Source organism: Ursus americanus, unplaced genomic scaffold (assembly GCF_024610735.1).
Source record: "Ursus americanus isolate L20-20 unplaced genomic scaffold, mUrsAme1.1.p SCAF_173, whole genome shotgun sequence".
Lineage (NCBI taxonomy): Eukaryota > Metazoa > Chordata > Mammalia > Carnivora > Ursidae > Ursus > Ursus americanus.
Window position 1 is genome coordinate 25,001 of NW_028273755.1, and position 15,000 is coordinate 40,000.

Consider the following 15,000-nt stretch of genomic DNA (forward strand, 5'->3'; position numbering starts at 1 on the left):
TCTCACTGTCTCTCTCTCTCTCTGTCTCTCTCTGTCAAATAAATAAAACCTTTAAAAAAATGAAGGGAAAAAGAGAGAGAGAGAGAGAGAGAGAGAGAGAGAGAGAGTCGTGCTCTCTACCGACTGAGCCAGCCAGGTGCCCCTGGAAAGTCATCTTTCAGAGACACAAAGCATAGACTCAGATATGATGAGACAGCTTTAAGAAAGATCGATTTTATGGAGCCAATAAAGCCCCTTGGAAATGTTGGCCTGATACCTTACTTACAGTGTTCTCCTCAGTCTTACCAGGTGAGTAAAGAATGCCACCTCCTGACAGATGCAGGAACTTCAGGAAATTTGGAGGACCTCAAGATGAGAGAAATCGACCTCAACCTACAGGTCTTGCAGACAAATCCGATGGGAAATACTTGGCTTGGCTCTTGGCTTTAAAAAGGCAGTTAAAGGTTCAATCTAAAATTCCTTATAAAAAGCTACATCAAAGCAGATTTAAAAGAGGAAAGAAAGAAAGAAAGAAAGAAAGAAAGAAAGAAAGAAAGAAAGAAAGAAAGAAAAAGAAAGAAAGAAAGAAAGAAAGAAAGAAAGAAAGAAAGAACGAACCTTATATATGATTTGGTCAATTGCTATTTTTGCTGTGCTTACGTAGATGATTAGGCCATGTTTGTTAAAAACTGGGCTTGTTTTACAAACAAATTAATCTTCATTTGGCTATCTTTGACAGGAATGAAGGTGACTTTAGGGAGAAAGACTGTATTTCAATAACACACTTTTGTAGGTGTTAGGTGCTAGTTCTGATGAATTATCTTTGAACATATGTTGTTTGCCTATAAACCTGGACTGGATCCTGAATCCTTCGGGTTTCCTTGAGTCTCTGACTATGACTGTTCAAACTAAGGTTTCCAACATTCTCCCATTCTCTTACCTTACAATCATTAAGAACTGAAAGTGCCCTTTTTCCTGAAGTGTGGCAAGTGAAAGCTGGTCAACTTGAAATAAATTTCAGGGAAATGGCAACAATAGCTCGTACATAGACAATCTTTGTGCCTGTTGCTCTATGGGCCACTCAAAATGAGACATTTGAACTACACACCAGAAAAATTCGTCAGATTGCCCCTGCCCACCCTCACTCCATCTGAGGATGCTTCAAGCCTGACATCCTAGAGACCTTCTCACCGGTAGTACTCTGGACTTAGACACTGGGTTTATCCCTTGTTCCAACCATTAACCAGTGTTTTCCTTTTGTTTCCATAGAAATGCCTCTTATGAACTACCGGATTGCTTGCTGAATGAGGCCGAGTCTGTGATAGTTAACTCCGCTTGCGGCACCTCTATTAACTCCTGTTTGGAAATAAGAACCCATATAAATAGGGGCACCTGGCTGGCTCAGTCAGTAGAACATGCGACTCTTGATCTCGGGGTTGTGACTTCGAGCCCCACGTTGGGTGTAGAGATTACTTAATAAAGATATGTAAAGGAAAAAAAAAAAAAAAAAGAACCCATAGAGGTAAAACCAAACACTAAGCTACTTGGCTACAAGAAGCCCTTAACCACCACGACCTTTGCCCCCCCCCCCCCCGCCCCCGTCCTGGGGGGGAGGGGCTCAGGCTAATTTACCGGTCTGTACTCTCCGAGGCCCACGAGGCCCGCCGGATCAGATCAATCTGAGACAGAATGAGACAGTTGGGTCATGCTATGCTGTTACTATTCCATAGAGTATACTTGGGGATAAAATCAATGAAACCATGTAGAAAAATATCCAAGTTCTCAGATAAGGAACTATCTCTGAGACCCCCTCCAATAACACAAGGGACCAAAAGTTGCGACCTGCACTGTATCAGACCCTTCCATTCCAAAGCCTCTACTGCACCTTACTTCAGCTTGAGGCAGTGACAGAAGGCAGGCCTCTGTCCATGTTTCATAGAAATGGAATGAAGGACTGACACCCAGATGAGGTGAACTCTTCGGACATCCTCTTTCCCCTTTTTCCCCTTACCCTCCTCCCTCCCTCCCTCCCTCCCTCCCTCCCTCCCTCCCTCCCTCCCTCCCTTTCTTCCCAGAAGTTTGCAAGCTGCAGCCTAAGGGTTGGGGAAGTTTGGGAAAGCCATTCAGTGGAGAGAAGCCCCAGGCTCTGACTTTAACAGAAAGCTTTCTGCATTTGAATGATACGATTGAATGAGGCCCATTAGAATGGATCACCCTGACCCTCCCTTCAGCTGCTCCCCCATCCCCGCCCCCCCAACTGATGTTGTCCGGTCGAATTGGGAACCGTAGGCTGCGGGGAGGGTGGGGAGGGGGGGAAGCGGGGATTTGCTGTTCGTCCTAAGTGGTGAACTAGGCCCCTGGTCCAAGGAAAAAATCATGCACGGGTACAGATGAGTTGGTGTCTCAAGGCCAAGTGGTCAAAGTGCTGGCAAGATTTCTGTGGATGTGGGGAGATTTGTTCTGGGACCACCCTCCCATATGTGTCTCTGGCTGAGAAGAGGGCAGGGGAGCCCTGTAGGTGGGTGGGGGTGAGGGGGGGCGGGACCCAGATCTGGAGCTCAGACTGGATTATAGACGCCTCCTGCCCCGGTGGGGAGGTGGCTGAGGGCTGAGGGCTGAGAGCTGAGAGCTGAGGGTGATGGGGCCTGCTCACGCTGATTCCTGCAACTCGGTTCCTTTTGGGAACCTTCTGTTGTTTCTGCCGAGGTGCCTGGGTGCTGCAATAACCAAAGCTAGACTCCTCTCCTTGCCTAGTTCTTAAAAGGTCTGATTCTCCTTTTTTCTTGGTAAAGGGACTGAGCTGCACCCTCCCATCCTGCAAGACCCCTTGTGCAAATACTTCCACTTGAAGGGTCCCTTCACCTTGTCCAGAAAATAAACAACACCCACCCACATCCACCCCATTGCCACAAACACCTAGCAAGCAAACAAAAAATCCAGCCGGTCTCCTTCTGCCTCGATGTACTTTAGAGAGTCACTCTCTTGGACACTCCTTAGGCTCAATTACATGCTGCTGTCTCCCTTTCTCTGGCACAATCCCATCCCTGGATGAGCCCCATATTATATTTGCACGACTACACTGCTCGTGTGAGCTGGAGACAGTATGCTGAAGTGACCGGATGGATGGTAGCACTGTAAATTTGAAATGACCTACACACCAAGTCATCCATAAACATGGTCCCTGGAAATCTTTGGCATTCACGTTCCTCTGATGAAATCATTGCTTTGGAACCCATCTTGTCCATGGTCTTCTAACGCTTACTCGCCCTCTGTTTGCCTGATATTTTGCCTGATTGTTTATGGAGAAATTAGATCTCATCTGGCAAGAGCTGAATCTGAATCCTCCGCTCACCCCAAGATGGAAAAGAATATGCACAAGCCCGCACCCCTCTTCTCTTTCTCCACTCTGTCAGAAGAAAATGTGGCCCTCCCTCCTCCTGTCCAAACCCAAACCCCAAACCCGAGATAAGCTTTAGATATAAAGGAAACCAGAGTACTGTTTTGAACTGTAGACACTTCTACAAAGCAGCAGCGGCGGCAGCAGCAGACACACACACACCCAACCCAACCCCCCCCCCCCCCGCCCCGCAGGTGCAAGGAGGGTACCTGACTCTCCCCCTTTTCTCCCCAGAAGCTTCCCCCACCCATCCCCCTGGAAGATGTCTTCCCTATGCCAGAAGGGGAGTGAGAGACATTCTTTTTTTAAAAGTTTTTAAAAAGATTTTATTTATTTGAGAGAGAGGGAGGGAGGGAGGGAGGGTGAGCGAGAGCCCACGCATGAGTAGGGGGGGAAGGACAGAGGGAGAGGGAGAGGCAGACTCCCCGCTGAGCAAAGAGGCCAAGGCAGGGCTCAATCCCAGGATGCCGGGATTGAGAGATCTGACTTCAGCTGAAGGCAGCCACTTAACCTTAACAGACTGAGCCACCCAGGTGCCCCGTGAGTAACATTCTGATCTTCAAGGACAGGAAGTTCAGAATGAGAATGAGAATTCTGGACAAACAGATCTTGCTTTTTTGTTTGTTTTGTTTTGTTTTAAATCCTTAACGTTCCTATAGCCTCGCCACATTGTTGAGTTACCCTCCCACAGTCGCCTCTCCTTGTTCAACCCAATATACAAGCATTTAGGGTTTGCTCCTTCTCAGGATCTTCGTTTCCTCAGGAGGGCTTTGTCATGTGACACTTGTAGGAAACAAATTTGTATGCTCCTTTTCCTGGTCATCTGTCTCATGTCAATGTCATCCTCAGGGTCAGCCACAAACCCTACGAGGATGGAGGTAAAGGTCGTGCCTTGGTGACATCTTCCTTTCCAGCATCTTTGAATTCTACCTCCTTCATGACCTTGTTCCTTCAGTGTGCTGCCCTGCTCTCAGCTATCATCCAAAAAATGCCACAAATATGGGCGATGCCTTTCCAAGCTAAACACACTCTTACCGTACGACCCAGCAATCCCACTCCTTGGTATTTATCAACGGCCCAAATGAGTTGAAAACTGACGTCTGCACAGAAACCTGCACACAGACGTTCACGGTAGCTTCATTCATAACTGCCTGACCTTGGAGGCAACCAAGAAGTCCCTCAGGAGGTCAATGGATATGTAGACTGGGGTACATCCAGGCCATGGAATGTTTTTCGGGGGCGTTGGAAAGAAATGAGCGAGCTATGGAACTATGGGTAGCTGTGGGGAGCCAGGTGGGGGAACCGTACATGTGTATTCCTGACTGAGAGAAGCCAATCTGAGATGGTGAACATAACTCACGGTTCCCACTAAATGTGACATTGTGGAGGAGACAGAACTGAAATCAGTAGGCTGGAGAGCAGAGTACAAACTGCAGCGGACAGCGTCATGGCCGGACAGGCGTTTAGAGAGGGTTTCTCCCCCTCTTTGACCAGGTTTTAGGTCAAAGGAGTGCAGCCAACATTGTAACCAAAGGAGGCATTGTGCTCCCATAAAAATCTCCAGGACAAGGACTGCAAGCAACAGGAGTAGCTATTGGATGAGGCTCTAAAGGAAAAGGGTGGAGAGACTCAACCAGTTGGCATGCAAGTTGGCGAGAAATTTCTTCTCCCAGAGTATGGAGGCATCGAAGTAGTTGTAGGTGACATGGATTGTGACATTCTCAGAAAAGATGTAGCCTGAAATAAATCATTATTGAAACGGCGTCATGTGAAACTACCCAGTCCACTGAAGTTGTGCAGTCCTGCATTACGTAAATAATTTCCGTGTCTCTTTTTTATAATAAACGAATGATATCCACACTAGTAATAAGAAAGATGAAGGGAGGGAGGGAGGGAAGAAAAAAAAAAAAAGATCTGTAGGCTGCCAGGGGTTTTGGCGGGGTTGGGGGTGTGGGGGGGGTGATGAACAGGCAGAACACAGAGGATTTTTAAGGCAGTGGAACTACTGAGTGTGCTACTATGATGGTAAGATACCTTTGTCAAAACCCATAGAATGGACAACACCAAGAGTGAACCCTAGCGTAAACTCTGGACTCTGAATGGGTGATGATGATGCCTCAGTGTAGATTCATCCATTGTAATCAACACACCGGCTCTGGCACAGATGGGGGAGTGGGAAGCTCTGAGGGAGCACACCTGCGCCTCTGCATGTTGGGTGGTGGGGCGGGGAGCAGTGAGCGATGGCAGAGCAGGTGGCATATGGGTACCGTCCGTATTCGCCAGTCAGTTTTGCAGTGAACCCCAAATCGCTCTAAAGAAATAAATAAAGCCCCACTAGACAGACGGACAGATACGTACACACGTGTACACACACACACACACACACACACACACACACACGCATGAAGGGACAAACACAAGAACAGACAGACAAGCAGACCTGATGTGGAGCTGCCAAGCACGCGGTCAAGAAAGAATTCTTGAGATGTTTCTGGTGCAACCAGGTGCTTTTATTATAGCATGGGGACGGGATCTGTGGGCGGAAAGAGCCGCACTGGGACTGTGAGGCGTTAACTGGTGATACAGTTTCTAGTGAGTGGGGGTTAGGGCTAAGGTAAGTCTCTAAGGAATTTGTGTATACTGAGAGCAAGGTCTCCGAGACCTTGCAGGGCTAGCTCTTGTCAAGGTAAGGTCGGTCCCTACTGTTTTAGCAAAGCGGGAGTCATGAGGCCCTTTAGATGTGTGTCAGTGGGCCACAGGTTGATAGAGGGGTGTTAGCATATTCTGGGCGTCTGTGGTTATGAGAGTGAAGTGACACTGACTACAGCAAATCCTCATCGGTAAAACGTTAAAAAAAAAAAAAAATCCTTGAGAGAGTTGTAGGGCTGTTACACCCTGTATGTCTCAGGGATTTATCGGCGGGCTGCAAGTTGTAAGGAGACCTCATTGTCGCTTCATTTCTCTTGCCTTCGCTCTCCTCATCAAGTCCGACACCGACATTCCAGTCGGACAGTCTAGGCCCCGCGGTGGGGGGGGGGGGAGGGGCGGGGAAGGAGAGAGTCTCCTCTACCCTCTTGGGGGTCTCTGGCTGGGCCTAGGATGGCGACCGACACAAGAGATTCACGGGAGAAGGGCATACGACGGTTAGTGGGTGTTTACATGGACGGGGCAGGAGAGTAAAGACAAGGCATCAGCCAACTTGTGAAGAATGGAGAAGACAAAGGGGTTCGGGCAAGGGGCAGGCAGGTCGGTAGGCCGCGGTGAGAGACGTCCCCGGGAAGACAGGGGGTGGTCGAAGAGGGTTTATTGACGTGGATTGTTCAGACCCTAATTCTCCCGGTCCCCTCCCCTTGTCTCTGGTGATGAAGAATGTCTGTCTTCTTCCTGGTTCCAGGGCAGGTACCTTTCACACGGGAGTTCGACCTCTTGCTCTCACGAAGAAAAGAAGGGTCGGAATATCCTTCCTGCAGCTGCTGTGTCTCCAGTGAGTTGAATTCAAAGTAAGCCATGTACCGATGAGGCACCTTTCAGGGGTGACATGTTCTGGTTTCCTTGAGGGCAGTCTGGGTAAGTGGCTCATTGGTCCTTGTTCCTCGGGAATCTCTCATCCCCTCTGTAGTTCCTGACAGCTGGCGGTGTCTTGCTCCTGTCGTTCCTACCGTTCCTGACGGTCCTCCTCTGCAGCGGCAGTGTTCTTCAGCATGGGCTCCTTAGGCTGGGTGTTAAAATGTGAAGTGTCCCCCCCACCCCCACCCCACCCCCACCCCCACCCCCACCCCGCTGGCCCTAGTTCGACCCTGGGCCCTACAGAGTCTATTGTTGCTACGGTGTTTCTCTGTGTTTAATCGCCTCTGGGTGATCGCTTATGGACTTTCTGCTTATAAACCCCAGACTTCATGTCCATTCGGAATTAGAGATAAAACTGCCTAGCTGATTTTCTGACTCGGTAGCCTCGTGGACACGACCTATTCAAGGGGACCTAACCCTAAAATCTTGGTCTTCTTCCTTGCCTTGGCCGTGCGCCAGACCTCCTATCTGAACGGATTGTACCGCTGTTCACCTGGTGACCCTGATCCAACCTCTGGGAGCGTTTCCTCATTTTGTTTCTCTCTGAGCCACAAGCCCCCCCCCCCCCCCAATCCCCCAGGCCTCTGCGTGTCCTTTGTCACTTGGCCCTCTTGAGAGGGTGTTTCACAGAGCCTAGGTTTTTAATTTTGATGACTTCCCACCTCTCCGTGTCTTTTTCATGGATCATGCCTCTGGTGTCAAGTCTTAAACTCTCTTTGCCTGGCCCTAGTTCCTCAATTTTTCTCTTAGAGCTCCCCCCCCCCCCCCCCGGTGTGTTCCAGTTTTATGTTTCCCATGGCAGTGTGTGATCCATTTTGAGTTCACATTTGTGTGAGGGGTGAAGTGTGGCTGTTTAGGTCGAAGCTTGCTTGCTTGCTTTCCTTCTTTCTTTAATTTAAACAATTTTTTGGCGGGGGGGGACAAGCGGGGAGGAGGGTGTGTGTGTGTGTGTGTGTGTGTGTGTGAGAGAGAGAGAGAGAGAGAGAGAGAGAGAGAGAGAGAGAGAGAGAGAGAAGCAGACTCCCTGGTGAGCAGGGAGCCCCCGATGGGGGGGCTTGATCCCAGGACCCTTCGATCATGACCTGAGCCGAAGGCAGACGCTTAACCGACTGAGCCACCCGGGCGCCCCAGCTTTCTTGTTCCTTTGTCTGCCTGCCTGCCTGCGTGCTTGGTCTGTGGATGTCTGATTACCGTCCTCTGATGTCACGGGGAGGTGGGCCATCTTTCCTCCTTCGAGTGGCCTTTGAGCATTTGTCAAACCTCTGTTGGGCTTGGGCGTATCTGTTTGGGTATCTGTTCCGTGATAGCTCTTTGTCTGGCAACCTCACAGGTCTCTGTCGTCGCGTCTAGAAATAAGCATTAAGCCAGGGGCGACTTTATTTCCGAGTTTTGTTTTGTTTTCACTTGTTTTGTTTGAAATCACCGTAGCGATTTTAATTCCTTTTGCCCATCCGCTTGTTTATGTAATCTCCACACCCATCCAGTGTGGTGCTGGAACTCACAACCCCTGCAGATCAAGAGTCGCAGTCGCGTGGTCCTCCGACTGACCGAGCCAGCCTGGTGCCCTGAAATATGTGTACTTGCAAAGCAAATGTCAAGACGGCACCCACAAACTTTTTACCGCGAAACCGCCTTTGGATCGCCGCACTCTTGAGTTGAGGAAATACCGGTAAAGAACGTAGGTAGTTTAGCCCACTAAGGAAGAATCAACTTTAAAGGAAAACCTTCATTTCAAGTTTCTGATGTTTGGTCAGTTCTCTCAACTCAGTAGATGTCCAGCCTTCAGAGTTACGGTATTTGCTTGATTTCTCTCTTGTCCGCGTTTCCTCATTTACTTTCGCAGTGCTCAGGATGTATGGTGTACAGAGAACAGTTTTCATCCGTGTGTGTGTGTGTGTGTGTGTGTGTGTGTGTGTGTGTGTGTGTTCTGGTGGTGGCGGGGGGGGGGGGGATGTTGTGACTGTGGGATCAGGGATTCACACAGGTAAGAAGAAGGCAAAGAGAAAGGCTTGGAAAGGAAACCATTAAAAGCCCATGTTCAAATGGTGAAGGTGAATGTAATAAGAGTTCCCTTTAATCAAAGGAAGTCTTGCTGGAGGTTGCTTCTGCCCTCTCCTCCCTGGATAGGAGGGTGAGGTTTTTTTAAAGGTCCCTACGGGGCACAGAAAGCAGTAAAGCGCCATAGCACCTGGCTAGGATGCTGCTCTGCTGCCCTCTAATGTCGCATCCTCTGCTACTGTGGATGTTTTCCTCTGACTACTTCCTGTTTACAGGTGTTTATCTTTTTTTTTTCTTTCCATAATAAAGATTTTTATTTATTTGAGAAAGAGGGCGTGAGTGAGAGAGCACAAGCAGGGGGATCGGCAGAGGGAGGGAGAGAAGCAGACTCCCCACTGAGCAGGGAGCGTGATGGGGGGCTCTGTTCCAGGACCTTGGGGCTATGACCCGAGCCAAAGGCAGCTGCCCAACCAACCGACTGCACCACCCAGGCGCCCCAAGACAGGTGTATGTCTTGGATGCTTAATGCTGCTCCGCGTCTGTGGTTTGTGTGTTTGTTTTTTAAAGCTTTCTAATTTTAAGTAATCTCTATGCCCATCCAGCGTGGTGCTGGAACTCACGACCCCTGCGGATCAAGAGTCACCCGGTCCTCCTCCGACAGAGCCAGTCAGGTGCCCTGAAATACGTGTACTTGAAAGACGAAAAAAGGAAGAAAAAAAAAACAAACAAACTTTTTTTCCTTTACACGCCAGAGGAAGTGCTACGCCTGGTTTTTCTTTTCTCCTTAATATCATGGAACATTTCATCATCAATTATTTACCTCTTCTCAAGCACCACCCACCCTCCCTTCCTCTCTTACCCCCCCCCGCCCCCCCCCCCCCCCCGTGTCCTAGTGTTGGAATGCGCGGATGTCCCGGAGCTGGATTTGTTTAGTGAATGGCTATTTTAACTCCCTTCCTCCCCATTCCGCGCCTCCTCCTCCCCCCCCCGCCCCCCCCCACCGTGTGTTTCCGGGTTATGGTCACAGATGCTGAAACCGAGATATATGTGTGTGTGTGTGTGTGTGTGTGTGTGTGTGTGTGTGTGTGTGTATAATATATATATAATGTTAAATATATTAAATATATTTAATAAATATATAATATATATTTATATATAATAAATATATTATTTATATATTATATAAATAAAAATATAATAAATATATAATAAAATAAATATATAATATATTTAAACATATTAAATGTATTTAATAAAAATGTTAAATATAAATATATTAATATATAATATTATATATATATATATTTAAATACTGGTTGATTTATTTATTTGACAGAGAGAGAGAGACAGCCAGTGAGAGAGGGAGGGAACACAAGCAGGGGGAGTGGGAGAGGAAGAAGCAGGCTGCCATCGGAGGAGCCTGATGCGGGGCTCAATCCCAGAACGCCCGGATCATGCCCTGAGCCGAAGGCAGACGCTCAACGACTGAGCCACCCAGGCGGTTTCGGGGGAAACCGATATTCTTATCGCCACACCTGCCTTTGCACGGATGTTCCCCCATGCCTGTTTGTTGTCCTTGGATGTCATCGTGGTACACGCAGAGAGGGATTCAGTGTGCACCTTTCTGGGGGCGTGTGTCAATCACCCCCTTTCTGCCCTCCTGAGCTTTCTTCGTATGCTTGAGAGAGACTTCCTCCCCTTGAAATGATAGAAGAAAAATGGTTCAACCGTTGTTGTTCTAGGAGTACTCACACGGTCTCTGTTTTCCGTTCCCTGCCTGCCCCCCGAAATTTGTCTTAAGTCCTCCCAGAGGCCCAGGGCACCGCCCGTGTGCCGCTGTGGGAAGCCCGCGTAATGCCGGCCGGGCCTCTGGGGCCTGCCGGTGTCTGCGGGGAATTTTATTTTATTTTTTTAAGATTTTATTTATTTATTTCACAGAGAGAGAGAGAGAGAGAGAGAGAGACAGGCAGACAGACAGACAGACAGGCAGGCAGGCAGACAGGCAGACAGACAGACAGACAGGCAGGCAGGCAGACAGGCAGACAGACAGACAGCGAGAGAGGGAACACAAGCAGGGGGAGCGGGAGAGGGAGAAGTAGGCTTCCCGGTGAGCAGGGAGCCCGACGGGGAGCTGGAAACCAGGACCCTGGGATCGTGACCCGAGCTGAAGGCAGACGCTTAGCGACTGAGCCACCCACGCGCGCCCCTTTGGGGAATTTTCCGCCCACGTCCGCTTCCGGCGGGGGCGTGCGTGCGTGCGTGGGCGTGCGTGCGTGGGCGTGAGCGCATGCGTACGCGCGTGTCCCGTGGCCAGCCGGCTCCCTTTCCGGCTGGAGCGGCCCAGACACGTTTTCCCGGTCTGCCCTGGGGTGCTGCAGCCGTGCCGCGCTGGTCGGGGGCTCCCGAGGCCGACGCCCCGGGTCCGCGCGCCCCACACCCTCTGCCCGCCCCTCCGAGGTGGGGCCGGGACAAGATCGGGTGGCCGGGCGGCCGGCTGTGCGCCTTCACGGGCCCGCGATCTGGATCTGTCTCGGTGTCCTTTGCGCCGGTTGTCGGGCGCCACCTGGCGGCCGCTTTTATATAGCGTCACCCTGCCAGAGCGTCGCCGATGTCAGTAAGGGATGGCATTTGGCTGCGGTCCCCAAGCCGGAGTTCCAGGAAGCCGGTGACACTAGCGTGATTGTCCCGCTCTCTCTGGGGTGTCGGCGCGCGATCGGCTCGCGGGAGATTGAACCTCCAGGCTTGTGAGGGTGTGACGCCGCCACCGCCTCGCTCCCTGAGAAGGGTGTGGGGGTCGCCTGGACGGGTCGACCAGCACCCACCGGTGTCCCCTCCTCGGCCCGTGGGGGAATGGGAGCGGGTGTGTCCGGCGCCCGGACGCCATCCGGCCGGTGGCTCCGGTCGGTCGTCGGGCCTTCCGTGTCGCGCGGTTTTCTCCCGTGTCGCGCTCGAGCCTTGAGAGGAAGCCCGTGGATGGCGTGACGGGCCCGGCCACGGGGCACGCGTGGGGTTCCGGTCGTCTGACCCGATTTTCTTACCAAGCTTTCCGAGGCCCGCTGCGGAGGTGGGGACCGGAGGGGACCGGAACGGACCGGACCGGATCGGGTCGCGAGGGGAGGCACGGATATGGCGCCCCAGGGGCCCGGCCGCGATTCCCATTGCGGTCCGGCCGTCGGGGACGCCTCCGTGGTATCGCCCCCTCCCCCCCCCCAGTCCCAACTGGGAGTCGGGGACCGGCATGGGACCGGCATGGGACAGGCGTGGGGCCGTCCTGAGGGCCGGGGAGCAGGGCGTCCACAGGTGCCTCCGCAGGACTTTGGTGATTTTTCTAAGTCCTGACGTGGGGACGACAGGCGGACTGGGGGAGGGCCTACCCGCCCCGCCCCACCTCCCGCGAGTCCCCCGTCGGTCCCGGCTGCCGCCACGCTCCCGGGGTCGACCAGATGGCCCTGGGGGCTCCAGGGGCCGGGGCTGATGGAACGGTGCTTGGGGCCGGTGGCCTGGCTACGGTCCCAGGAGGTCCCGGTGACTTGTGTCTAGGCCCCGGCAGTCGGCGTGGTGATTTTGTCACCTGAAATGAGCACTTTTTGTTGCCAGGTAGGTGCTGACACGCTGTGCTTTGGCGACTGTCGCCTTAGAGATGGGGACCTCTGGGCGTGTGCGGGGCGGGGGGGACCTCTGGGCTTGACCATGGTGCCAAGCCCGGCTGTGCCCTCGCTTACTTGAGCCGTCCGCGTGGGCCTGTGCGCCGGCTCGGGTGCCTCCAGATGGTCCAGGCCGTGGTGCCGCCTCCGGTCTCCAGCACCCGAGGGCGGTGTGGGCAGGCGGCGTGGGTGCTTTACCCCGTGCGCTCCCCACTGCGGGCACCTGGCTGCGGTCGTGACAACCCTTGTCCCGCAAGGCTCCGTGCCACGTGTCAGGCGTCCTCCTTCCTTGGGTTGTCCGGCTGCTCTCGCCCTGGGGTCGAGGGGTGCTGGCGAGGCTGAAAGCAGGTCCCTCTGGTTGCTGTCCTCGCCGGGCTTTCCCCCCCTCGGGACCTCCCTGGGCACATTCTGCCGATCGATGTGGTGATCTCGCGCTCTCCCGGGCCGGGCCTAAGCCGCGTCAGACGAGGGACGGACATTCATGGCGAATGGGACCGCTCTTCTCGTTCTGCCCGCGGGCCCTTCGCGCTCCTCCTCCTCCTCCGCCTGCTGTGGCGGTGCGGGGAGGGCGCGGGGGGGGGTGTGTGGACTCCGGCCCGACCCCGCCCTCCCACGTTCGGCCTCCTGGTGTCCGTGGGACCGGGGTCCTCTGACGCAGCGGACACTCTCGCTTGCCTTTCTTGGCTTCGTGTGGTGAGCGGCTCTCCCTGCCATGGGGAGGGCCGTCCCGACGCCGCGCTGCTCACCGCCTGGGCGTGCTGAGCGCGTTGCGCCTGGCCCTCCGTGGTGCCCCTGGAGCGCTCCAGGTTGTCTCAGGTGCCCGAGGGCGAGCGGTGGCGTCGTTTCCTGTTCCCAGCGACCCCCTCGGGCCACCGCTGTTGGTGGCGTAGTCCGAGGAGCGGGTGGTGGAGTCGGTAAGGGAGGACCACCTGCCCCCCCCCCATGGGGATGCGGGCGCCTCGTCGTCCCCCTGGCGCATGCCGTGCTGGGGGGGCCTGGACGTGGCGGGGTGTGTGAGCGATCGCGGCGGGCCGAGCCAGCGCTGTGGCGCTTGGCCAGCCGAGGGGTGCCGTTTCTTCGCCCCAGCATGCCACGTCCGTCTCCGCCTCTCGTGGCCTCGCCGGAGGCACGGAGCTCTTTCCGGGCGGTGACGCGAGCATGGTGTGCGTGGCGGGGCAAGGACGGTCTCCTTGTTGGGCCCCAGCCGTGAGCGCTCAGGATTGCCCTGTGCCTGCCCCTTGCCGCAGACCTACCCCCGCCCCCCGAGCCCTTGGCGGCCTTTGGAGAGCCGTTTAGCGGGGCCCGGTCGGGGGACGAATGGGTGGGGGCGATGCGCCCTCGGTGAGAAAGCCTTCTCTAGCGATCCGAGAGGGTGCCTTGGGGTACCGGAACCCCCCAGCTGCCGCCCCTCCTCTGCGCGTAGTGGCCACCGATGCGGGGTGACTACCGTTGCGTGTTGGGCAGAGCCCCCTCTCCGTGAGGGGTCTGCCGGCCCCGCGGCGGGGCCGAGCGCCGCTCTTTGCCTACCGCGGCCTGCGCCTCCCCCCTCCGAGTCGGGGGAGGATCCCGCTGGGCCTGGCCGGCGTCCGGCGCGCGGGGCTCCCGCGTGCGTGCGAGTGCGCGTGCGGCCACTCCCTCGCGGTGCTGTGTCTCCCGAGGGGTGGGGCGCCCCCGCGCGTCCCGCTTCCCCGTGCCGTGCGAGCGGCTGTCTCCCGCCCGCTCCCGTCCCGAGTTGCCGCCGGGGGTGGCGTGCGGGCACGGGTCGGGCCGCTCTCGCCTGGGGGTTGCTTCCCCTGGGTCGTGACTCCGGGATGGACCAGACGGATGGACGGAGGTTCTGCTGGGCCCCTGCGGCGGGGGTCACGTGGGGTTTTTGGGTCCCAGCCGTGGTGGGGCCTGGTTCGCGGGGGGGGGGGGCCCGCCAAGGGTGCTGAGGCCGGCCGGCGTCCCGGGCGTCGCGGGACCGCTCTCATGCTGGTGGCGGTGGGATCCCGTGCACGTTTACCCGGTGGCCCGGTTCGCGTCTTCGTTGGCGCGCGCCCTTCCCCCGAACCACTCCCCCCACGCGCTCCCGGCCCTCGCCCGCTCTGCGCCCCCTCCCCGTCACCGCCGACCCACCCCCTCCGTGCCCGCCTCGACCAGATGGCTGAAGGCACGTCGTGCCCCCGATCCGCCCTCTTGGGACCGAAACCGGCCTCGCCGCTGTTGGGTGTTGTCCCCTCCCCAGCCGCTACGGCTTTGGGGGGGTGGTCGTCCCCGGGCGAAGTGCTCTCGGCCCCTCGTGAGGAGGGTCTCTGGTCGAGCAGGGTGCAGGGGGGTTGGCGTTGCTGCGCGTGCGGGAGAGCGTTCTGGGGGCCGGTCGTGACGGTGGCGTGGTGGTTGTGGCCCGAGCCCCGCGAGGTTGCCAGGGCCCGC